Source organism: Thunnus albacares, chromosome 10 (assembly GCF_914725855.1).
Source record: "Thunnus albacares chromosome 10, fThuAlb1.1, whole genome shotgun sequence".
NCBI classification, from domain to species: Eukaryota; Metazoa; Chordata; class Actinopteri; order Scombriformes; family Scombridae; genus Thunnus; species Thunnus albacares.
The window spans coordinates 5,274,741-5,296,834 of NC_058115.1; the positions used below are offsets into that span (position 1 = coordinate 5,274,741).

General features: G+C 38.1%; 1 long non-coding RNA gene across 1 annotated transcript; it reads right to left on the reverse strand.

Annotated features, from left to right (window-relative positions):
- Positions 1 to 16,215: 16,215 nt before the first annotated feature.
- On the reverse strand, positions 16,216 to 21,200 carry LOC122990901. Its single transcript, XR_006405504.1, has 3 exons — positions 20,940 to 21,200; positions 18,225 to 18,362; positions 16,216 to 16,748 (listed from the first exon to the last, which is right to left on the reverse strand). It is a non-coding gene; the product is annotated as an uncharacterized LOC122990901 (long non-coding RNA).
- Between the last annotated feature and the right edge of the window lie 894 nt (positions 21,201 to 22,094).

The following is a 22,094-nucleotide window of genomic DNA, read 5'->3' on the forward strand; positions in this document are numbered from 1 at the left end:
AGCACACAAGTTTAGAAAAAAGTTTATACCTATTGCATACATTTGTGGGAATGGGTGTGTATCTTCTTTCATCTGCACATCTAAAAGCAGTTGGTAACATTTGTCTCAAGAGGAAGCAGCTCTGTGCAAGTCAGCAAGATAGCTCTATGTAAATACTCTCCGGCAGCAGTCACCATACACACTTATGGGTTATATTTTTGTCTCAAGTACCCCCAGCAGAGGTCATGTTCTGCAGAAGTCACACACTTCAGGGTGCAATAAAAGCTGAGACCAATTTTGGTCAAATTCTTTATTGCTCTCCCGTTGCTTGGAGGACACTGCAAAAATACAGCTGCTCTGCTTTCCATTCACTATACTTGTCTGACCCTCTACTTTGCTGGATCAGTCTCCCTCTCTCTGCCTTAATTTGTTTTGTGAAAAGGACTGAGGTCACCCTCAAGTCATACCACCATGGAACTATACAACTTACAGAAATCAAAGATGAAAAGGGACACAAATGCAATTTTAAAGTCAAAAATAAATCCTTTGCTTAAAATTGGTGTATAATTTTGTACAAATTTGTACTTTATTCACAGGCTGGTGCATATATTGTGCATATTTTTGCAATTGCAAATATCTTATACTGCTATACTGTTATCAAGTATTCATAAACTGTTTATGCACTAATCTCAAGAAATAGTCCAACATGCAACATATAACCTCCTGTATAAACCCACAACTTGTCATTTTTACTCTGTAATATTTTTACAGTAACGCCATGTCTACACAGAAAGTGTTGCAGACGCATTTTTCAGTTGTCATTTCACTCGTGTCTGACAGAACAATACATCTCTATGTTAATCAATACAGCTGTCTACACGACCCAAAGCATATTTTTAGGCTTCAAGTCTATTTTCCTCCATTTTACACGCATAACTACAGTCATTGTGTATTGGGCTCTGAGTGCTTCCAAAACGCCAGGTGACCTACACTCAACACTGTATTTGAACACCTCCAGTGTAGACACACAGACAGAGCACTTGCTGCTGCTGCTGCTCTGCTAAACACTGCCCGACAGCGGCAAGGAAAAACTCCCCTTTAACAGGAAGAAACCTTAAGCAGAACCGGGCTCTAAATGGGCGGCCATCTGCCCTGACTGGTTGGGTTGAGAGAGAAAGAGGGAGGGGCACAGCAACAACAATAATAACAATAACAACAATAATAATAGGAATATGACTAATAATAATTGCGGTAGCAATGGGCAGAAATGACTAAGGTCTTGATCAGAACTGAGTGCTTTTTGCAGGTTGCAAAAAACGAGGCGCACCAGACTGCCTTTTTTGTTGAAGCTTACATTTTTAAAAAAAGAACAGCTTGCAGAGCAGGTTATATGTTCAGTCCTTTGTTTGTTTGTTAGCTAGCGGGATAGCACAGAAACTACTTAACTAGTTAAGTGACTTGAGACCATATGGCCATTTATAGCACTTTATATTTACACCCAACAGGTACAGAAGCAATAGTGTTTGCTTGCATTCCTTATAAGATGAACCTTTTGAGTATAACCTTCAATAATATCTGCCATTTTTCACTGATTTTAATTTTTGTAACTCTTATTCACCACTCCATCTATGCATTTCATCTAATCTTCAACAAATTTGTTACATAAAATATTTCGATGACCCCCAAAATGTATTTATCAGTCATCAATTCATTTGCTACTATATATAAACTGCTGTAACTCTTGTACACATTGTGCAATTGCAATCATAATAATAGGTAACCATCTCAACAGTAATCAACAGCTAAGATCCTGCTAAATTTTAATCTACGTCACCATGTCCATCACCATGTTATCATGTTTGATACAGATCTAGATGGACATTAAGGCCTGGCCACATCAGCATTTACAATGCAATATTTTGTACTGAGTTCAATTTTAGTCAACTTTTACACACACATTCGTGACCAATAGCAAATTGTCTCAATGGACAGTTCAAAACAGAGGGTACTATTTATCCTATTGTGTGTGCTGTGTTGCAACATTCACTTTTATTTAACCCTCCTCTGCTGGAGTAAAAACTGCTCCATTTACATTTTCCTTATTGTCAGGGAACCACTGGTCACAGCAACTGCAGTTTTTAAGGGCCGTTCCAGAGACCTGCAGATGTTATTGCAGACTTCTGATGGTTGCCAGCAGACATCTTAGGTTATTTAATATTGACTTAATTTTAGGAGTGCCTTAATCGTAGTTTTTCATTCATACTTTACTGTTTAGCTTCTGTTCCAGCATGACTGTACTGCTTATGAACTTATGTTTATTCCCACCATGATGTACTCTCATGCGTCTTGTTTATTCCAACTTTAAACAATGGCTGTCCCCACCACAGCACAACAGTAAATGAGTTAAATCTTTATTTGCATAGCTATTAACTCCAGTTGCAGTCTGAAAAGGACCACATTATTCAGCGATGAAGTAAACAAACAATACTCATTCATCACAGATATTCATTGTCAGAACTTCTACAAAAAACTCAGTAAGGAGGAAAGAATCATGTGCAAGACATCACCGAGAGGGATTGCCAGGTTCAGGTTTGTAACAGGTACAAAGTGGCCAAACAGATGAAATGTTAATAACATGAAATCTGAACAAAATATACAGTATATAACCCCAACTGTCATGGTAAAAATAGTAAAAACCTAGAGAGGAACAAATTGAGATGTAGTACATACTTTAGGTGGTGAAATCTGCTTTTGATATTGAATGTGAATAGCCATGGAATTTAATTTAGGATGCACCTTAATTGCATTCAACATAAATGGCAAAAAAAAGAAAAAAAAAATTGACTGGCCACACACCATGGCCCTTTCTTCTCTTCCAACAGCAATTAGAGCAAAGCTAGCTCCATCCTTCAGGATACTGTTCTGTGTCAAAGGCTTTATGTGGTTGCCATGTTTGTCAATGTTTTATAGTAGACTCAGCCTTTTTTGACCTTTTACAACCAGAAAAACCTCTACACACACAGAACAGCAGGAATTTTATGGTCTATTATTCATATCATGGCCACATCCCTGGCTTGATTCTGGCTGGCAGCCTTTGTTGTATATCACCTACTCCTAACTGTAAATCTCTTCAATAAAGGCCAAAATGCCCAAAATTAATCAAAAAATATAGAAATACAGAATATTAAAAAAAAAACATAGCCCATAGCTACACATTTGGTGTTAGTGTTTGTGTTTTTAAGCTTATAAAACTGGCTGTCTCTTTCTTGCTGGAATGCACCTTGGGAGTCATAGTTAACTTCTGCCCCAAAAAGAACCAGATATTTTCTAATGCAGTTGTTCATTTTTGGACTGATGATTTAACCAGGAGAGTTCCATATCGATCCAAGCCATAGAAGAGCTCAAACTTCGAGTCATGTAACATTGTCTCTAGGAAAAATGAATGGGATTTTTACTTTTACTTCTTTTTTTTCATCATTGTATTGCTACTTTTACTTAAGTAAAATATTTCTGTACTTTTTCACCACTGTTCATTAGTTTTGCAGGTATTTGGTCATAAACCAAAATATTAAAAAAACTAAAGTTTGACCTGATAATGATGGTAGGTGAAAAGTTAGGGGATCACCATGGGCTCCATTTCTCCAATGGAGCCCATGAATGTTTGTACAAAATTTCATGGCAATCCAGACAATAGTTGTCGAGATATTTCAGTCTGGACCCACAGACTCCACACCGCTAACATGGCTGGATGTATTTTACTTCACAAGAATAATTCCTTGTAAGCATGGACAGTTTTGCTATTAAGGGCTAAGAGTCTGCTGATTTTTATTTTAACCAAATGCTGCTGCAGGTGGTTTTAATGATTGCTTTCTCCTTTCTGGGTGACGTAGGGTAACAACAAGCTGGCATGTAAGTGATCTAAAATACACACAAACTTACCTTTTCTGCTAAAAGGCACATTTTAATGGGCTGCAGAAGAAGTGGAACCCTGTTTCTTCTCTTTCTTCAGAGCAGAGATAAGTTGGGGATGACTCACTTTCCGTTAGTCTCGTACTCATAAACAATTTGTTTATACAAGCACTGACTGCGTTCTCAATAGCAACTGTCATCTGCCTGCTGGATTTCAAAAAAAGTAATTTCCTGCCTTTTATTACAGGGAACAGAGACTAAAGACTCTAAGATAGGCCAGCAAGACAAGTAGCGAGTCACAAACAAGGGCCATGAATTAATGACAGAAAAATGGAAGTTCCATTACTGTGGGCTACTTGATGTACCATGTTTCCTCCTTGTTTCTCTCCGGGGGGAGACAGAACAAGAGCTATTTACCATTTCTTTCTCTTGTTCAGTGTGTGTCTCAATCACTTGCTCAATCCCTCTGTGTCTCCATATTCCTATCTCTGTCTCTCACCATGCCCAGAGCAAAAGCTATTAACCATTTATCTATTTTTCTGTCTTGATTGCCTTGTACTGCCCCCTCCATCTCTCTCTGTCTTTCTCCCTAGAGTGCTATGGTGCCAGAGGATGGAGACAACAAACACACACCCACACACAGGCCAGCTCTAAGTACAATCACCATTGCCATTCACCTGATTTGTTTTTCGCCCATGTAACTTAGCAAACACTCTTTGAGTGCTGTGGCGGATCTAAAATGCTTTTAATGTCGTGCTAAAGTTGTCATGATCGCCGCATGTTCCTTTCACCCTGTATCTGGGGATGGGTTTTTTGACCACACAGTGCAGATAAGCATTGTGTGATCAACTGTCCAGTGTTGTCTGTGACTATAATGTGACACAGCATTGATTCCTATAGGAAATTCTCATTCTTCTCACCTACATTGTACATTGGAGGATGGAGACACCAGTACCTCTAGAGCCTCAGAATACAGCAACATAGGTTTAAAACCCAGAATGATGGCACTCACCCAAACCAGTCCAGTTCCCCAAGCCCTCCCAATCACCAGGGTCCAGTTCAAGATGACTATGATTACACAGTGCCGATGGGGTATAGTCTGATAATATTTAGGCCTTTTAGAGGAAAAACACAACATTTGCATTCATGTTTAGCAGAGAAATTGAATTAATCAGAACTAAACATACAACTCTATAAATTTACAACTTTATGTACAGTGCATCGATTAATGACGTGACAAAGATTTCCACAGCAATGATATATGCAGGATATTTCTATCGTTTTAGGCAATCCAGACTTGATTCATGAAAGAGAGGAAGCTTCTTGCCAAGAGGCTTCTTCCCCAACTCTTAAAAATGAAATGACACATTCTGCCATCTTCATTTATAATTGTCATCTGATAAAACGCTAGGGTGAGTTTTTACACTCAAATGAGCTTTGTGCCATTACACTGTTGCTGTGTCTACATCAGAAGATGTCCATGCAATAGCTGGACCACTAAATCAGCTGGGCAGATATATCAGCTGATATTAGCTTATTGGACATATGTCGGTATTGGTATACATGTGGAACAACAAATTGTAGTACATGCCATATTGACCCGAATATAAGACAATAGCTTATTCTGGAAATTACATTTGAAAAATTGTGGGTTGATGACTAGAGAAATAGGTGTTAACAAGATCAGAAATTCTTTTTGAATGGAGACAGTGCTGGTGTAACACCAATTCCTATAGGGAGTGTTGCATTATGAATTGTTGGTAGCCTTAATGTTGCTAGGATAGCGAGTGTATTCAAGTCTGTTTATAGTGAGTGTTAGAGTCAGTCAGCCTAAAAAGTGTTTCATTAGATCAGAGAAAATGAATTTATGACTAGTAAGAATGAGTCCAAAACGTCTTTCGACATCTTTATTGCAAAAACACCAAGGACTTAATCATCTATCAAACTGATGAGACTTACTGCTGTCACATATGATGAGGAACTCAAAAAACCAAAAGGAAAATAATTTCAGCTGCTCCCAAGAGGCTGACAGGAGAGTGAGTAAGTGACTGATATACAAGCTACAGAAATGTGTAATTTACATTCTGCTTTAATAGTATTATTTTATTTTTATGAGAGAAAAGGCTTCAAGGTTGAACACTCTCTTCTCCTTGGATTAATAGATTCTCAGGGAAACTTTCTCAACAGTCCTTTTCCAGAATAGGTGTTGGAAAGGGGTCTAGGGAGTTGGGGGTGGGGTTCCCTTATATTTTGGCCAATACGGTAAATGCTAAAAATATGTTTAAAGTAATTTAGAAACAGTAAGTTTACTTTTTAACTGTAACATGTCCAACTCATAACACATGTCGAATTCAAATTATTTAAGAAACAAATTTAGGGGATTCTCTCAAAAATGTTTGTCCATGTTATATGTAAAAAAAAGTATATCGGCTAATACTTCATCATATTTTTTCAGCTCTCAAATATTACTAGTGCTATCAGCGTCAAGTATTGGTCAGGCAATAATATGCAGTGTGCTTCTCAGTGTCTATGCACGGTAACATTTTGTACCTTCTCTCCTGCTAGTTGGTACACTGTGTAAGTGGGGAAGTATAAACAAATCTCTTCTTGCAGTTGTGCAAATGCTGAATACACAAATCATCTTATAAATGGAATTTAGGGATCTACTGGAAGAATTTTGAACATAGTAAACCACCTAACCCCTATCATAATATGACTGTTTTCAGCTTTGGTATCTTTTAGCTTTGGGCGCTTTCATTGCTTACACAGTGTGTAAATGACTCACAGCTTACTGAGATGAAGAATGCTGTTTATTTAATTTATCACCATTTCTCACAAGCCTATCGCTTCTTGGTAAAAAGAAGAGATTCAGTATGAGCCAACAAATGTTCAAAATATTGCAATAAGGCTTTCAAGAAATAAATTTTATTTTGTGTTGCATACAGTCCAAAAGCTTTCCTGCCAAACAGATATAAACTCTGTAGTTGGTCTGATTATGTTAATAACTCTAATGCCTAAAAATGAATGTAGTAGTGATTTAATATCTTGTATTTTGTGGAACATTTTAACTGCTTCTATTTCTTCTGAAATATTAAGTCTGTGCTTTCTTTTCTCCACAAGGAATAATTCACTATGTAATGTAGTAATGTTCATGCATATTTTCTCCTTTCTCTAGGGGGCATTGGCATACCTTACAAAATCTCAAAAAAGCTTTGTCTGCCCACCTGTATTCACCATCTCTCTCTACCCCTCTCTCTCTCCCTCTCTGAGAAGACGTATGGTGACAGAGTGTAATGGAGAAAAGCTCTGCCGTGTCTCCTTGTTGTTACTGGCTGCACTCGCATCACTGCCCAACAGGTAGGGGTTACACACACACACACACACACACACACACACACACACACACACACACACACACACACACACACACACACACACACACAACTGTGCGACTCACTGCTGTAGAGATCAGAGAGGATCCAGCTGGTGTTAGTAGATGGGACTGGTCAGAGGTTAATGGATAGAAAGCAGAGGAGAGGAGGACGAAAGGGATTGGGTGAGTGGCAGAGAGAGGGGGTAAAAAGGAGCAGTTGAGAGAGGAAGGGAGTTAAACAGAAGGATGAAAGGGAGAAAGATGCAGGGCAAACAGCAGAAAAGAAAAATACAATTTAAACAGATGAGAAGGGAGACAGATGAAGGAGAGGAGATTAAAAAATGAATGGGGTTATCTGAAAGCAAAGGGGGTCAAAGGAAGAGAAAAAGGAGAGTTGAGTCGGGGATTAAGTATAAAGGTACATTTAGATCCAAGCAAATTTTCAGTGTGGGTTATTGGAACTAATTTGACTACTTGAGTATTTCTGTAGGTCTGTAGTTTATGTTTATGTGCTCCAAACAGCTGTACATTAGCTATTGTCCCCTTCAAATTCAGTCTAAACACACCACAACTCTCACAACTCTGAACATATCACAATCTCTCCCAATGAAAAATGAAGATAAGTCTACTTCTTAACTGGAAAGTTGTAAAATGCTGAATCTCCTTATATTAGCAGCAATCAAACATAGTATCATGTCGGTGAAGAAGTGTGGTACTGAAAGAAAGTACCACCACCAAAAGATGCTGAATGTGTCCCCATTTCTCATAGACTTGTTGTTTCGGACTCATAGTATACATGGAGACCAACAAAGCTTTGAAACTATATAAGCAGTTAAATAGTAGAGCTGCAGTAATGATTTGTAATAATTGAGAAAACCACATATTTTGTGCTGCATTTGGGGTTTTAAAAACCCTGCACATTTCTTCTACAAAGCACATTCAGAAAGAATCAGTAGCTTTTAGCAATAGCGTTCCACTTGCTGAAAGCACTGTTTTCCGCTCAGTCGTGATACACAGTATGTTGCTTTCTGGTTAAAAGCTCATTAAAAAAACAGCGAAAGCCACAGAATCAATCACAATGTGATGATTCTGTCACAAATAGTTGGCCACTAAGGTATGAACCCTTTCAACAGTGCTCATATAGACCATGTTTTGCACTGAACTGAACATAACAGTTTGATTTGAATCCATAAAAAATGATTCATAATGTCCATCTCTATTTTTTTTAAAATTCATTTTTAGTTTATAACATACAATTATTGTTGCAATAGCTTGATATAGAACTGTAGACCATAGAAAGGTAGCTGTACCCTGGCAAATAATTCTGCTTGCATTCCACACCGTTATCAGCTTTCTGCAGTAATGTAGCATCATGGTCATAAGTACAACAGAACACACCTGACCACATATGGCTGTGATCATGGAGGCAGAGATCAACAGACTTACACTTTTCAGTGCAGCAGTCTTCCTTTCAAGATCTAGTGTGGAATTACTCTTTAAGATTCAACCTAAATGCAATGATTTCTTTTCCTTTACCATGTTGTACTATAGTAGGTATAGTGCACCTTATTGTTTCATGCCTTCACAGAAAATAATACAATTTGGTTGTTTTGCATTGAAGTGGCATCCAACCTTAGAAGCCCATATGTTCCCTTCATGCTCTCACATATACTTCCTTGAGAAAATGCCTTTAATTTCCTTTTTCATTTGCAAAATCCTTGGCAAGAAGACAAGTTATGTTCTGTGTGTGTGTGTGTGTGTGTGTGTGTGTGTGTGTGTCTCTGTGTGATTACATTTACTCTAATGGTGTGTAGCCAGGTGTCACTTTGCACTGAGCACAGGGAATGCATCCCATCTTTGATGTGTTGTGTTGTTGTCCAGGGTGGTTATAGTGTGACAGTGCAGTGTCATTGTGTATGTATTTTTCCAGTGTGGTTTATGATCTGTTACCCACATGTCACATGGTCATGTATTTGATTACATGGACCGAACATACCACACATCTAAAGTTGTGGAGACTTTAAAATATGAGAAACTGAAAACAGTCATGTGAGTGTAATAGGATACAGAGTATGAAAGGAGTGGTGGCCATTGAGTTCTGGGTCATTAGCCCATTTCTTTCTCTAGTTTTGTGTGCATGTCTTTCCTCTATTCCTCCTTTATGAATGTATCCCTTTTATCCTAAATCTAACTTCAGGACTACATCTCTAGCTGTATTTCAGGGGCTGGATTATCCAAAGGACATGAACCATGACAGAAAATCCTTTGTAGGACCCGAAGGCCAAGCTTAAACTGAACCTCCTCAACAAATGAGACAGTATAACCTCACAAAGTCCAAAAGTAATGGTGCATTCAGGCATCACTTGTCAACTCGTGAAGGAAAAAAAAAACACATTTCAGTGGCTTTTTCATTGATTGGGTTTATGTGAGATATTAACTAGTGATTGATGACCACCTGAAGACAAATACATAGTAAATTCAAAAGGGTCATATGATATCTCTTGGCTGTAAGGGTTGCAGATGGCTGCTATTCTCTGTTGCATTTGGAGGAGGCTTGGTAATTGGACAGGCCCTGTAAAGATGTATTCTCTCTAGAAATGCTGACTTTGGAGGATCCATCCTCTGACAAGGGACACAGCTGCTTAAAAATCAGTTTATATTCCACAAGCTTGTGCTTGAATCATCCAACCCTTTGTTCCTCAGTACAATTATGTAAAACCAGATCTATAGTACAATATATAAAACTGTTGAAAGCTTTCTGGTTTTAGTTTCTCTTACAATAGGGAATTTGCTGTCATGTTTTATATCACTGTAATTTACATAAGCCAAAATCTAATCAAAACTGAAGTTTAGTTGTGGACATTATGTGAAATTTAATCTGCCTAAAAAGAAAAGATCTCTGTGTACCCAACTGAGATGGACATTTTGTTGGTATTGAAGAAAAGGATCTGAAAATGTTTTGTATTGGTACCTTTTTATATTGTTTTTTTCTTTTGTGTAAGACATGTTTTTCCCTGATTTTACCTACCTCTGTTTAACCTCTTTCTGCAGTGCCCTCTGGTGTGGGGACGCTGGCATCTACAATTCTTGGCATTCTATAATTATTAGCAACTTATAAGCTACAAATACGTATGTAAGGGCTATTTGACCAAGAAGAGGAATGATGGACTGCTGCATCAAATGACCTGGCCTCCACAATCTCCCGACCTAAACCCAACGGAGATGGTTTGGGATGAGTTGGACCATGGAGTGAAGGAAAAGCAGCCAACAAGTGCTCAGCAGGTGTGGGAACTCCTCCAGGACTTCTGGAAAAAGATTCCAGGTGACTGCCTCATGGAGCCGGTTAAGAGAATGCCAAAACCTTATAAGTTACTAATAATTTTGAGACCCGCATTCATATGATACAGTCTGTACTTTTGGTTAATGAGCAACTTGTTACATGTGTAAACAGATTTTAGATGCCAGCATCCCCACACCAGGGGGCACTGCAGAAAGGGGTTAATTAGTATTGTAAGGCACGTTAGTAGCAGCATTAATCTGTATATACAATATGTATTTTTTCTACAGCTATGCAGATGACATTCTTGTTTATATAGCATCTTGACTTATTTGAAAATTGCAGTTCCAAAGTTAATGTTTGAATAACTCAAGGCTTCCTCAATCAACCAGGATAAAATCGTGGCTCTATCTATTGGTCCAAGAACAAAGAGAAAAAATAAGTTATTATTTACTGGAAAACTTGAGCCCATCACACCAGAGGCAAGATATATGTTATCATTGACTCTGTTAAATTTTTCCAACTAAATATTGACTGCTAAATGCCAAAGAATCTGTCAAACAATAAGAAACTGTCATTACCAGAGTTGTAACAATAGCAAATAAAAGAGGTTACACCACTCCTGCTCTTAAGTCCATGCTTTAGCCCCCAGTTAGTGTTGAATATCATGCATAGATATCAAGATTTTTCAGCTCTATAAAGCTCTTCATTGACGTGTCCCTTACTATAATTCATTAGTATGCTGCCAAAAGAAGTTGCTGCTGGAGCTCACAAATCAAAGGACTCTATTTATCAGTGTACTAAAATCTACACAAATACCTCCAATAGAGCTGAACTCTGAAACAGTCTCCCTCTGGAACTGAAGTCAGCTTTAAAAGTGACACAGTGGTTCCTTGATGGATTATCAAGCCCCTGGACATATTATAAGAGCAAGTGACAGCTCGTTGTAATGGCTGAACAATACACTGCAGGACAGGTTTTAAAGTAAGTTGCGACAGATGTATTATTAAAAGTATGAATGAATGTTTTTGCTATCGTAGATGACTGATGCAACTATAGAGGGTTAGGACACATAAAAATCCTCTGCTTGGAATAATAAATTGTGTCTGATGTGGTTTTTCCACATTTTTTTTTCTTAAAATAACACCTCTTCCTTCCCTCTCATTGAAAAATCCAGAATCTGTAAATATGCAAATATTGTTGTGTTGTTGTGCACTGGACACAACAGGTTTCCAGTTAACACTTCTAAGTTACATATCGGACCAGGATTGGCTCTAAACCTTGTGATGTCACAAATCATGCTTGCAGGTGCACACCTTAAACTCAGATTTAAAGTGAGCACAGAGAAACTTTCCCCCTTCATCAGATGAATGTGTAAATGAACTCTGCACATACATCATTCTACACAGTGCAGAAGGTCAAACATTCACCTGAAGGAACAAGAACAAAAACACATTTTTGAATGGAGGGGAACCTTAAAGTTGTATTTATTTGGTTAGTTTTTTTTTAATCGTGTTGCCTGGTTTTTATTGGTTCTGAATGTATGCATACATACAGAACCAAGTATTTAATCCTTCTTGCACAGCCATATTTAGCACCTGAATGAGCATTTCAGTTGGGATTTACAAATCTTCTCTTTAGTTTTGTGAGTGGTGGTGAGTGGCGTAATACTTCTCCTGAGTACAAGAAACATGTCAAATAAATCCTAATCTGTCCAATTCATCCCCTTTTGAAATATTTTAGTCTTGGTTGATTTGGCTTTTTACCCATTCCGTTCAAAATAACATGAGTATGGACCATTGTCAGCAGAAAATATGTCAGAAATGCAACAGAAAAGAAACAACTTGTGCATCTGCAGTTGAAGAAATTTTAAACTGAGGGGATTCATTGTTTGACTTGATAGTACTGAAGGCAAGATCAAACACTGTCTTCTGCTCTACCTAACAGCAGGTTTCATCACAAGAAATGTGCTTGTGTCTTTCCAAATCACATCCAGTAGTGCATGCATCGTTCTCTATGAATATACTGTGTGTTGCAATCTGAATTCCACATGGGAAAATCCCATTTTGACAGTAACAATTAAAACTACTATACAGAGAGGTAATAACAGCGAAAATGGCTAAAGCTGAAAATATGAGTATCAAAAATAGAGTGTGATATAATGTCAGTCTTAAAGATTATTAATTGAAGGGACCAGTCACACAAACATTGATAGCAGTGAAACTTTGGTCAGAAATTAATTCATTTCAATTACCATGGTCAGTGGATTTGCTCCTAGAGGCGAATAAATTTACACAGTTCTCTTCTCCTCAACCATGGTGAACCTTAAAGGATCATTCCGGTTTATTTCAACCTGGCATATTTCCTAAAATGTGACGCTATGGGTCATGCTTGTGGACAAGCTGTTAGTCATTTTGCGTCTCTATATGGGAGCTGGTGAGTACAAAGTTAGTATGACCCATAGGACCTGAATGACCACATTTATGGGAAATGAACTGGAATTATCCTTTAACACATGAATTTGTGACATTGACCAACTGCAAAGTGTCTTTACAGTGTTGACCTCTGAGGTACTGGAAAGAGCAAGAGTCCAATGTGAAGGAACCTTTCATGTTAGCTGTGTTGCACAACCCAATTGTGTGTAGACATGCTCTGTCACAGTATGAATTGCTCCACAAAAGAGTTGCCAGCATGGTTTACAATCATGAGGGTGTAGATGCAATGTATAATGTTCCTTGATGTATAATGTCCTCTTTGATTGATTGTGCTCACTAATAGTACAGTTAGAGACCAATAGCACAAATAGTCACTGTGTCACAAAACTTCAAGTACCACCTATTGCACAAAATGAATTTCATTGTGCCACTTTGTGGTGGGACTGTACGTTATGAGGGAAGCCTTTTTTCTGCATTCATATATAAATTTCAGCTGCATGAATTCTCGACAGGAGAAACAACTCCAATGGTTAGTTGATATCCATCCATCCATGAATATTTCTCCATGCTAATTGGGGTACATCCAAATAATGCACACTATTATTTACCAATGAGATAACGTTCAGCATTTGTGTGTTTGTTAAGCCTTTTAGTTTGGACATTGGCTACATTTTCAACAGTAATTTTCAAAGGAAAAGCATGAAATAATGAGCTGCGAAGCAAAATGAAACTGTTACATTGAGCTACAGACGTAGATGAATCCAACACATCGCTTAATAACTAAGGGTTTGAATGCAGCATTTACGCAGGAGAGCTCAGCAGGTTCAGCTGCAGGGTACCGACTCCATTATAGTGATGTATCTCAAAGAATCTTTCTTGCTGACAGGGGTCCATCTAATTACCCAGTGCTGTTACTCTTTCAGAAGTGAAAGGGTCAAATTTTCCCATGGTCATTCCATTCATCAAAGCTTTTATATGGAATGTCTGAAATGTGGCTGAATGTACAGCTATGTGACTTTGGAACCCGTATAAGTACAGCATTTAATGAGTTGAGGAATTTTGCTGAATATTTACAATAAGTACAATACAGGTATAGCAATATGTTTCCAATAGAAGATACTCGCCTCTCTTCATGCCTAAATCAATAGCACTGAAATTTATATCTGGACAGTGCTGTTGGTATGCAGTAATAAACCTGGGTAGAGCACTCAGATTCCTACCAGAAGCCATAAATTTTAATCAAGTTTATTATATTCCAAAGACATTGTGGCTCATAAAGTTAGAGGTAAAACCTGTGTTCATTTTTAACCAATTTCATGTTAATCAAAGATAAAGGGACAGGTCATTGTCAGAGGGTGGGTGGGGTTTGTGGGACTATAAACGATTTAGCATTTCCACTTTTTAAAAGTGGATTCCTGGCAAGGGCGGAGTGGCCATCGGGAATACCGTGATGTTTCCTGGTGTGTCTCAAGTCCCTCCTCCAGCCAACCAATATCTGTTTGACTGGGTCCTGCAGTATCTTTAACATCATTTAAACACTGTCCCAGCAAGCAGTGAACTGTTGCTGACTCACTTTAAATGAATAACTAGGGTAAATGTAAAGGTGGGAAAAGCTCAGATGAAATAACAATAACAACAACAACAACAACAACAACAACAACAACAACAACAACAACAATAATAATAATAATAATAATAATAATAATAATAAACATTTATTAAATATAAATGAATTATGTTTAGTGCTGTATTTGTTCCTGTACTATTTAGTTTGAATCCTAATCTTACACTTTCCTTGTTGTTAGTATAGAGTGAGAGAAACTGGAAGTGAAACTAAAAACAAATACCCATACAGTGAAATACAATGAAATTGGAATTGCAATTAATACCAATTACTGTACTTTATAAATGTTATTTTTTTGTACTACATTAGTTTCAGTTATTTAGTAATTCTTGAGAATTTACTTATTTGTGGTACTGTGGTAGTGTTTTAGTAGAGTGCATGAGTATATGAAAAAGTATTTCATCCACCTCACAAATTCACAAACTACATTTTAAAATCAGCGTGTCTGATTTGACCCAGTGTAAATGACAGTTGTAACATTATACATTTATATAAATGTATTATTATCATTATTTAACACTGCACATGGGTTTCTGTTTCATGATTTGTTCTACAAATTTCACAGTTAATTTAAGAAATCAAATATCTGTGTGACATAGTCTTTATGGGTGGTGCTGTGTCTCCAGGTGGGTTTTTGGTGGACTGGTCTAAGCCAAATGTTCTGGGCCAATTTTTATTCTCACTCCACCCCTGGTTCCTGCTACACTTAAAGAATTTGAATGTAATACACACAGCTTGTCATACATTAATGACTCATGGAAACAAATAATTTTGTTCACGCTGCATGGACAAGTCCTCTGTTTTATGTTATTAATACATCCATCCCTAGTGATCCCCAGTCCCAATGCAATATCATCAAAACATAATAATTAATGAGCACTTCTAAATTATGGGCATACTAAACAGGCTGAGAAAGCATTCAGATGGCTCCTGGACAGTGTTCTCTTTATCTGAAGACCAGCCGGTCAGTGCCCTCTCCATTCACCAGGCACTGTGAAGCATTTTACAGACTTATTAGCCCTGTGTGAGTGTGAGAGCCCTGTATGTCTCATTCACTGTGTGGGAGACAGTCAGCTTTGCTTATTATTGCAAAGTTTATGGAAATGGTTTTGCACACCTCTCTATGGAAGGTAGAAAAGTTACCTGTGATATGAATACATAGTGTGTAAGTTAAGTACTGGACTATGTGGAAAAGTCAACTTCTCCGCATAGTCCAGTACTTAACTTGAAATATGTAGGCAAAAATGCCAAAAAAGCACTTCACCCAAAGCCAAGTGGGAGCAAAATGAACCCCTGTGACTAATAGTCTGGTTTCCATTGCCTCTTACAATTGTGGTCCATTGCTCTAGTAATTGCTTAAGGCATTTTGGTGTGCCTGTAAGCCTTGTCAATGTGCCAGCATGCAAAATAACAACATTCTGCCACTTCTAAATAGAATACAACAATTATTAATGTTATTAGCCACACCTGTGTTTGACAAGTCAAAATATCTACTGTGAGAAAAATCTGTGAGAGGAAGAAGACACTTGACAAGCCACCCAAAGAAAAACAATGTTTCACTTTTACAAGAGAAAAAGGCTTTATTTAGAAATAATCCATAAATTTGGTAGTAGCATCTCAGATTAACTTCCGATAAAGAGCAGTAGCAAAGCCAGATCTGTAAACTTTGCGATAGGAAGTAGTGCTGTGTCTTACAGAATAAGGTAGAACCAAAATGTTGCAAATCTCATATGTCTGCGCCAGTCAAGTTAAGCTAAGTTAAAGAAACTTACCTATCTAAGTCAACACACTCATCATTTACAATTGTACTCTAGTAGTACAAAGAAGTTTTACTCCACCAGCCTCTGTCCCCAACAAGTTAACATTTGGTGCAAGAAAACTTACTATAGTAACACATTATGGCATGCAGCTTTCAAACACTGGTGCTTGTTTATTTAATACCCATAAAGTGTACAAAACCTAAGATAAGGTCACCTTACAGGGAAGACGCTGCCCACATCACAGATTTTTTTTCATAAAGTCAAATATTACTGGGGTTGTGCACATAGATGCTTGTTGTTTTCCTCCAGTTGGAAAAATAACAGAACCAATCAGAGCTCTGTAGGTGGAATCAGCAATGGGAATGTCATCTGCCTGCACCAGAATCAGAATCTATTCCAAACAAAAATGGCAACACGTTTAGATGAGATCAACTCAGTGAAACACATAACATGAAATGTCAACTCAATTGTCACAATTCTTAGATGGACGTGAGAAACTGAATCATATTTGAAATGGGTTCACAAGCTAATTTAATGCAGCTGCTTCAGAAATCTTTTATGATTTTGTACAATTTTGTGTGCAACACAATAGAAATATTTTCTCACATTAAATAACAATAGAAAAAAAGTTAAATCAGAGTGGGTGTACAACATTTGAAGTGGGTGTCACATAGGTTAAGGCCATAGGTTTATTTTTCAACTATTATAGCATCATTCCTATTGGTAACTGAGAAAATTCAAGCATATCTTTTTTAACTTAAGACTGCAGATGCCAACAGTAATGACTCCCAACTGACACTCACTTTTTGCTTTTTTATCTATTTTCACTGCTAATGTGAGAGTAAATTAGGATCTAGTAGCACTACAGGGTGTGTGTGTGGTCGAGGACTGCTGTGGTTAACACTTAAGTGATTCTGACGGGTGCTCCTGCATGCATGCATGCTGAGCAAATATGTCTACATTCAACTAGCGGTAGGTACAGTATGAAATGTTTGCAGGCTGCAAAGGGTATTGATTCCCACCAAAGCTAATACATTTCTAAGAGGATTGCGCCAGCACCGCAAGCTGAGGTACATCCAATTAAGCATAAATTGGTTCAATGTTCATCTCTGCCTCTCAAGACCACCGCAGACATGCATGCATGCACACACATACACAACCGACTTGCTCTCAAACTAAGAACTGATGTTATTCCACCACCATCTGTGTCCAGTCAATGTTGATTTGATTTGTGAATTCATTACAGGTGAGTCTCCAATAGCTTTTCTAAGGCTTTCAGTGTGTATGTATGTTTTTCAAGTTTTAGTACATATGCACACATGTGGGCACAGTGTCGTTTCTCTAAGTATTTCATATTTCATACAAATCCAATTCAGGTCACATCTTATATTCTGTATAGGATATATTAATCATGTTTTGCCTTTCGATGTTTAATTTTAGTCATACACTGATCAGGATTCAATCTTGCTAGACTGTTAACTTTCATTTCTGATTCCTTATCCCGCTTTAATGTCAAAAAAATTAGATACAGTATCATAGTTGACCAGCCTTCTGCTTTCTACCTTTTTATGTTATTTTCAAAAAGGACATATAAGGTTATCAGCAAAACCATTAAACTAAGTTATGAAAATAATGTACACTGCACAGAAAATGATTATCTCCTCCACACTATATATAATATAATATAATATAATATAATATAATATAATATAATATAATATAATATAATATAATATAATATAATATAATATAATATAATATAATATCTAATTCAACTTCCTACTACTTGTTTGGACTGTGACTGCTTGCTGACAGAAGTCAATTCCACGTAATAAGATAGACAAGTAATGAAAAGTTTTATAGCTACCATCATGAGCGATGGTACATCCCAAGTCCCTTAATTGCATCCTTGTTTCCATCACTTGCATCTTTGACTGGTGTCTTAATCCCTCCCACGTTAGACACAAGGGGAGATGCAAGGAAAACAACTGCAGAGTCCATTTACCTAAAGATAAATGAACAAAATTAATTAACATCAAACACAATTCCCCAGTATATTTCACGAGTTCAGAGAAAGTTTGGTAATGGCATACACTGTCACTCTAATGACAGCTGCTACAGTATACCAGCTGAAATGTTTCAGCTCATTAGGCCAATCCAGAATGCCAGGTCACAACCTATTCAAGTGTCAGTAACTAAAATGTACCATACCACACTGTCAAGCGCGCTTACGACATGGTAGCAAGAAGAGAAACAGCAGCATTATATCTAATCATCACACATGTAAAGTAACAAATAAAATGACAAACATACAGTATTACAAAAATACAGCAAATAAATGATGTAGGTTGTAAATAAAATAAAATAAATAAAAGTTGTAGGTTCACTAAGTCAGAAATCATGGCCAAACATATAGCTACAGCACATGCACAGGCCAAGACACAAAGTTAGGTGGAATACCACCCAGGAAGATAAACGAAAGCGATAATATGCACACACGTTGTTGATCAGCCTCAGAATATGTCATCTGCGTCTCCCACATTTTATAGTTCAACTAACTCAGGATATTACTGAATCCCTGAAAAAAAAGGTGTGGGAAATAAACATACAATTTCTTTTATTTTGAGGATTGACAGTGCACTAATATATGCACAGCTATATGTTAATGTGCCAGTCATTGTGGTGTATTTTCAACCACAGATGGCCAACTACAGGCTGAAACGGGTTTCCATGGGGGCTTTAATGAGGCTTCTGCCATGCCATCAAAATACAATCAAGGCTGATAACATCAGGTGCATATATTGACTGCCATGTGTTGTCCCTCTTGGCCTTTCATGTTCCCAAGACTACCATCTGCGGGCTGGTGCACACCGGTGTAGAGAAAATTGCAGCCCCTTGCCAACAGATTATCAAATTGCCCACTGCATTCTGAAGCACTGGACGAAGTTGGCCATGCATTTGCACAGCTGGCAAATGCTTGGCCACCAAGGCATCGGAGATCCCTATTCTCCAAGTCTGTGGAGATCCACATACCTTTGTCCCCCTCAGTCATCACTACCTGTGCAGTGCTCCACAACATCTGGCTCACAGCAGGAGACTTCCTCAAGCCCGTCAATGGTGTCTGTGACATTGTAATGAGTGACTATAACCATGCCAAAGATCACTAATCTGAGTTTGAAGTTTATGAAAAAAAAGTCATGCATGAAGCTTGATTTTTTTGCTGCAGCTCATTTTAACTTTGTTAACATGCAGATCACAGCCACACAAGGGATATCACCATTTCCTTGGCAGGGTCCTACTTTGTGGGATATACTAATACAAAATAAGGACTTAATGAACACAAGGTATTATAAACATGCTCACTAAACCTGCCCTAGATTGCGTGTCTTCTTCATTGCCTTCATAGAATTCCTGACAATTTTAACACTGTTTATAATGTAACTTAAATATACCTGAAAAATCATAACTTAATCCACAGTGATAGAAAAATTTAGATGCCATAAATGTTTATAGTCTTTGTAGTTACATTATTAACAAGTACAAGTGATCAAACAAACTCAGGACTTGCAAAGTATCTCTTCAAAAAGATCCAGAAACTGCTCATTCTCTTTCTCAGCCTCCTTTAAAAAAAAAAAACTCATTTGCGCTCACCTGGAGGTGCGCCAACTTTTGGGGGTTGAGGGACAGGCAGAGGTGGATGGCTTATCATCCCCCTGTGTGATGGAGCTGCTGCTGACTGTTAAGCACCCTCCTTCTCCTCCTCACGCACTGGCTACAAGCAGCTGCCCCAGCTCTGGGAGGAGATAAGCCACTACCATGAGAGGCCACGTCAGCCAAAGGCTCATGGTCTTACCCAACACATGAGTCCATCAAGACTGGGGCTCAAAAGATTAGGGTGACGGTTACGCCTCATGAATTGGGGTAAACTGTGGCCAAGTGGTTGCTGTGGCCTCTCCTCTGTCTGTTCCCGTCCCTGTTGGAGAATTTTTGAGCTAAATGGTTCTCAGTGAGTAGTTGGTCCACTGAACAGGCTAGACTGTGGTGCACTGTGTAAAATGACAAAAGACACAAATGCATTTAATGGAACTGCTGTGAGCACAAATATCACAATACACAATCTCAAATTGTATTTTCACTTCAGGTTGTATCACTTTTTAGACACTTGATTTGATTTCTGTAAGGCTTGTTAGCCTTATAACTTCCCCTTTGTTAGTACAAAACATATCAATTTACTACATCCAACTGCCCTGAAATAATCCCATAAGCTATTTATTTTCAACATTCACAAGTGTAAGGATACCTCTTGTTATCCCTGTAAAGTGGGAATGTGCAAGGCTGGCCAGCCTGTGGTCACTGTTCATTTTCTGTCTGTCTCAGAACACGCTGTCTGGCTGCCTGGATGGGAACAGTGCTTTGGAGAGACTGGGGAGCATCACCCCACCTGCGGTTCCTAGTTCTTCTGGGTCTTCTCTCTCTCCCTCTTTCCCTGTGATTCTGCCACGGTGTGCACATAGGTACGCTGAGGAAGAGAGAGAGATACCCAAGCTGTCCATGACCCAAATTGCCCACAGGTGGTCCTTACCTGAACCACAGGCAGGGCTAAAAGTTGTTCCCTGTTGTTTCCCTCAGGAGCTCTCATACCGCTGGCGCCTGTTCCTCCTGTTGCATGCTCTCTCCTCTACCCTCTTCTGTACTCCCTGCTTTCTACTCCTTCGTGTTTCCCTCCAGCCGTTTATCTTTCCGTTCCCCAGACGTCTGAATCCTCCACGCAGCCACACCATTGGTCCACCAAGCTACACATTGTCTCAGGATTGGCTAAAAACAAAAGGGTAGGGGCACAACAGGGTACAGGTTATTAGTGGGAATGCAGTCACATGTTCAGTGGGAGGAAGTCAAACATGCAAGTAAATTACAAACTAAAAGCATGCAATAAAACTGATCACAGCAAACAAAGCAATTTAAAACACAATATATAAAACCATGCAATGTAAAAATAGTTAATAATAGAAAAAATGCAAATGTAAGAACACAAATAAAACCAATACTTTTGCTGTGTGACATAAAGATGTGGTCATTTTCTGACCTGTGCTTTATGAGACTGAGGGTTTCTATATCATTCCCTGTAAAATTAGACATTCAGTATTTCAGACCTACCAGGAGGGCGACCTACAATGTAAAGCCCCAAAACACATTATTAGACTCACAGAACATGTAGGAAATGTAATGTGTTTTTTGCTGTGATATGTGATCAGCTGACATGCATTTAATTGAAGTGAGTCCTTGCACTTTGTTAGGTAGGTACAGCAGAGGCACTCAATCTTGTAATTGATATTTCAGAACTGTTATAATCATGATTTATTGGTGTAAAAAGTTCTAAACCTCCTTAAATATATTGAAATTTAATAAAATAGTTTGAAAAAACGGGTAAAGGAAGAAGAGATCATCTTGATGACAAAGTACAGCATGATGTGATAAAAAGAGAATGAGATTGGAAAGTTACACATGATAAATCTATCCAGGAAGAAAACTGGTCAAAAAGAAGTGAATGGAAGGAATAAGAAGTGAAAGAAGATAAAAGGGAGAGAAATTAATGAAGAATGGATTTGTAGAAGAAAAGGGGTATGAGACAGAGTGAATGCAAAGAGAAACTGAAGAAGAAGAAACACGCAAAAAGATAGCACCTGTAAAACTGCCTTTTAAAGGCTCTGATCCAGTAAAGTGGTTTCTAACTGAAGTG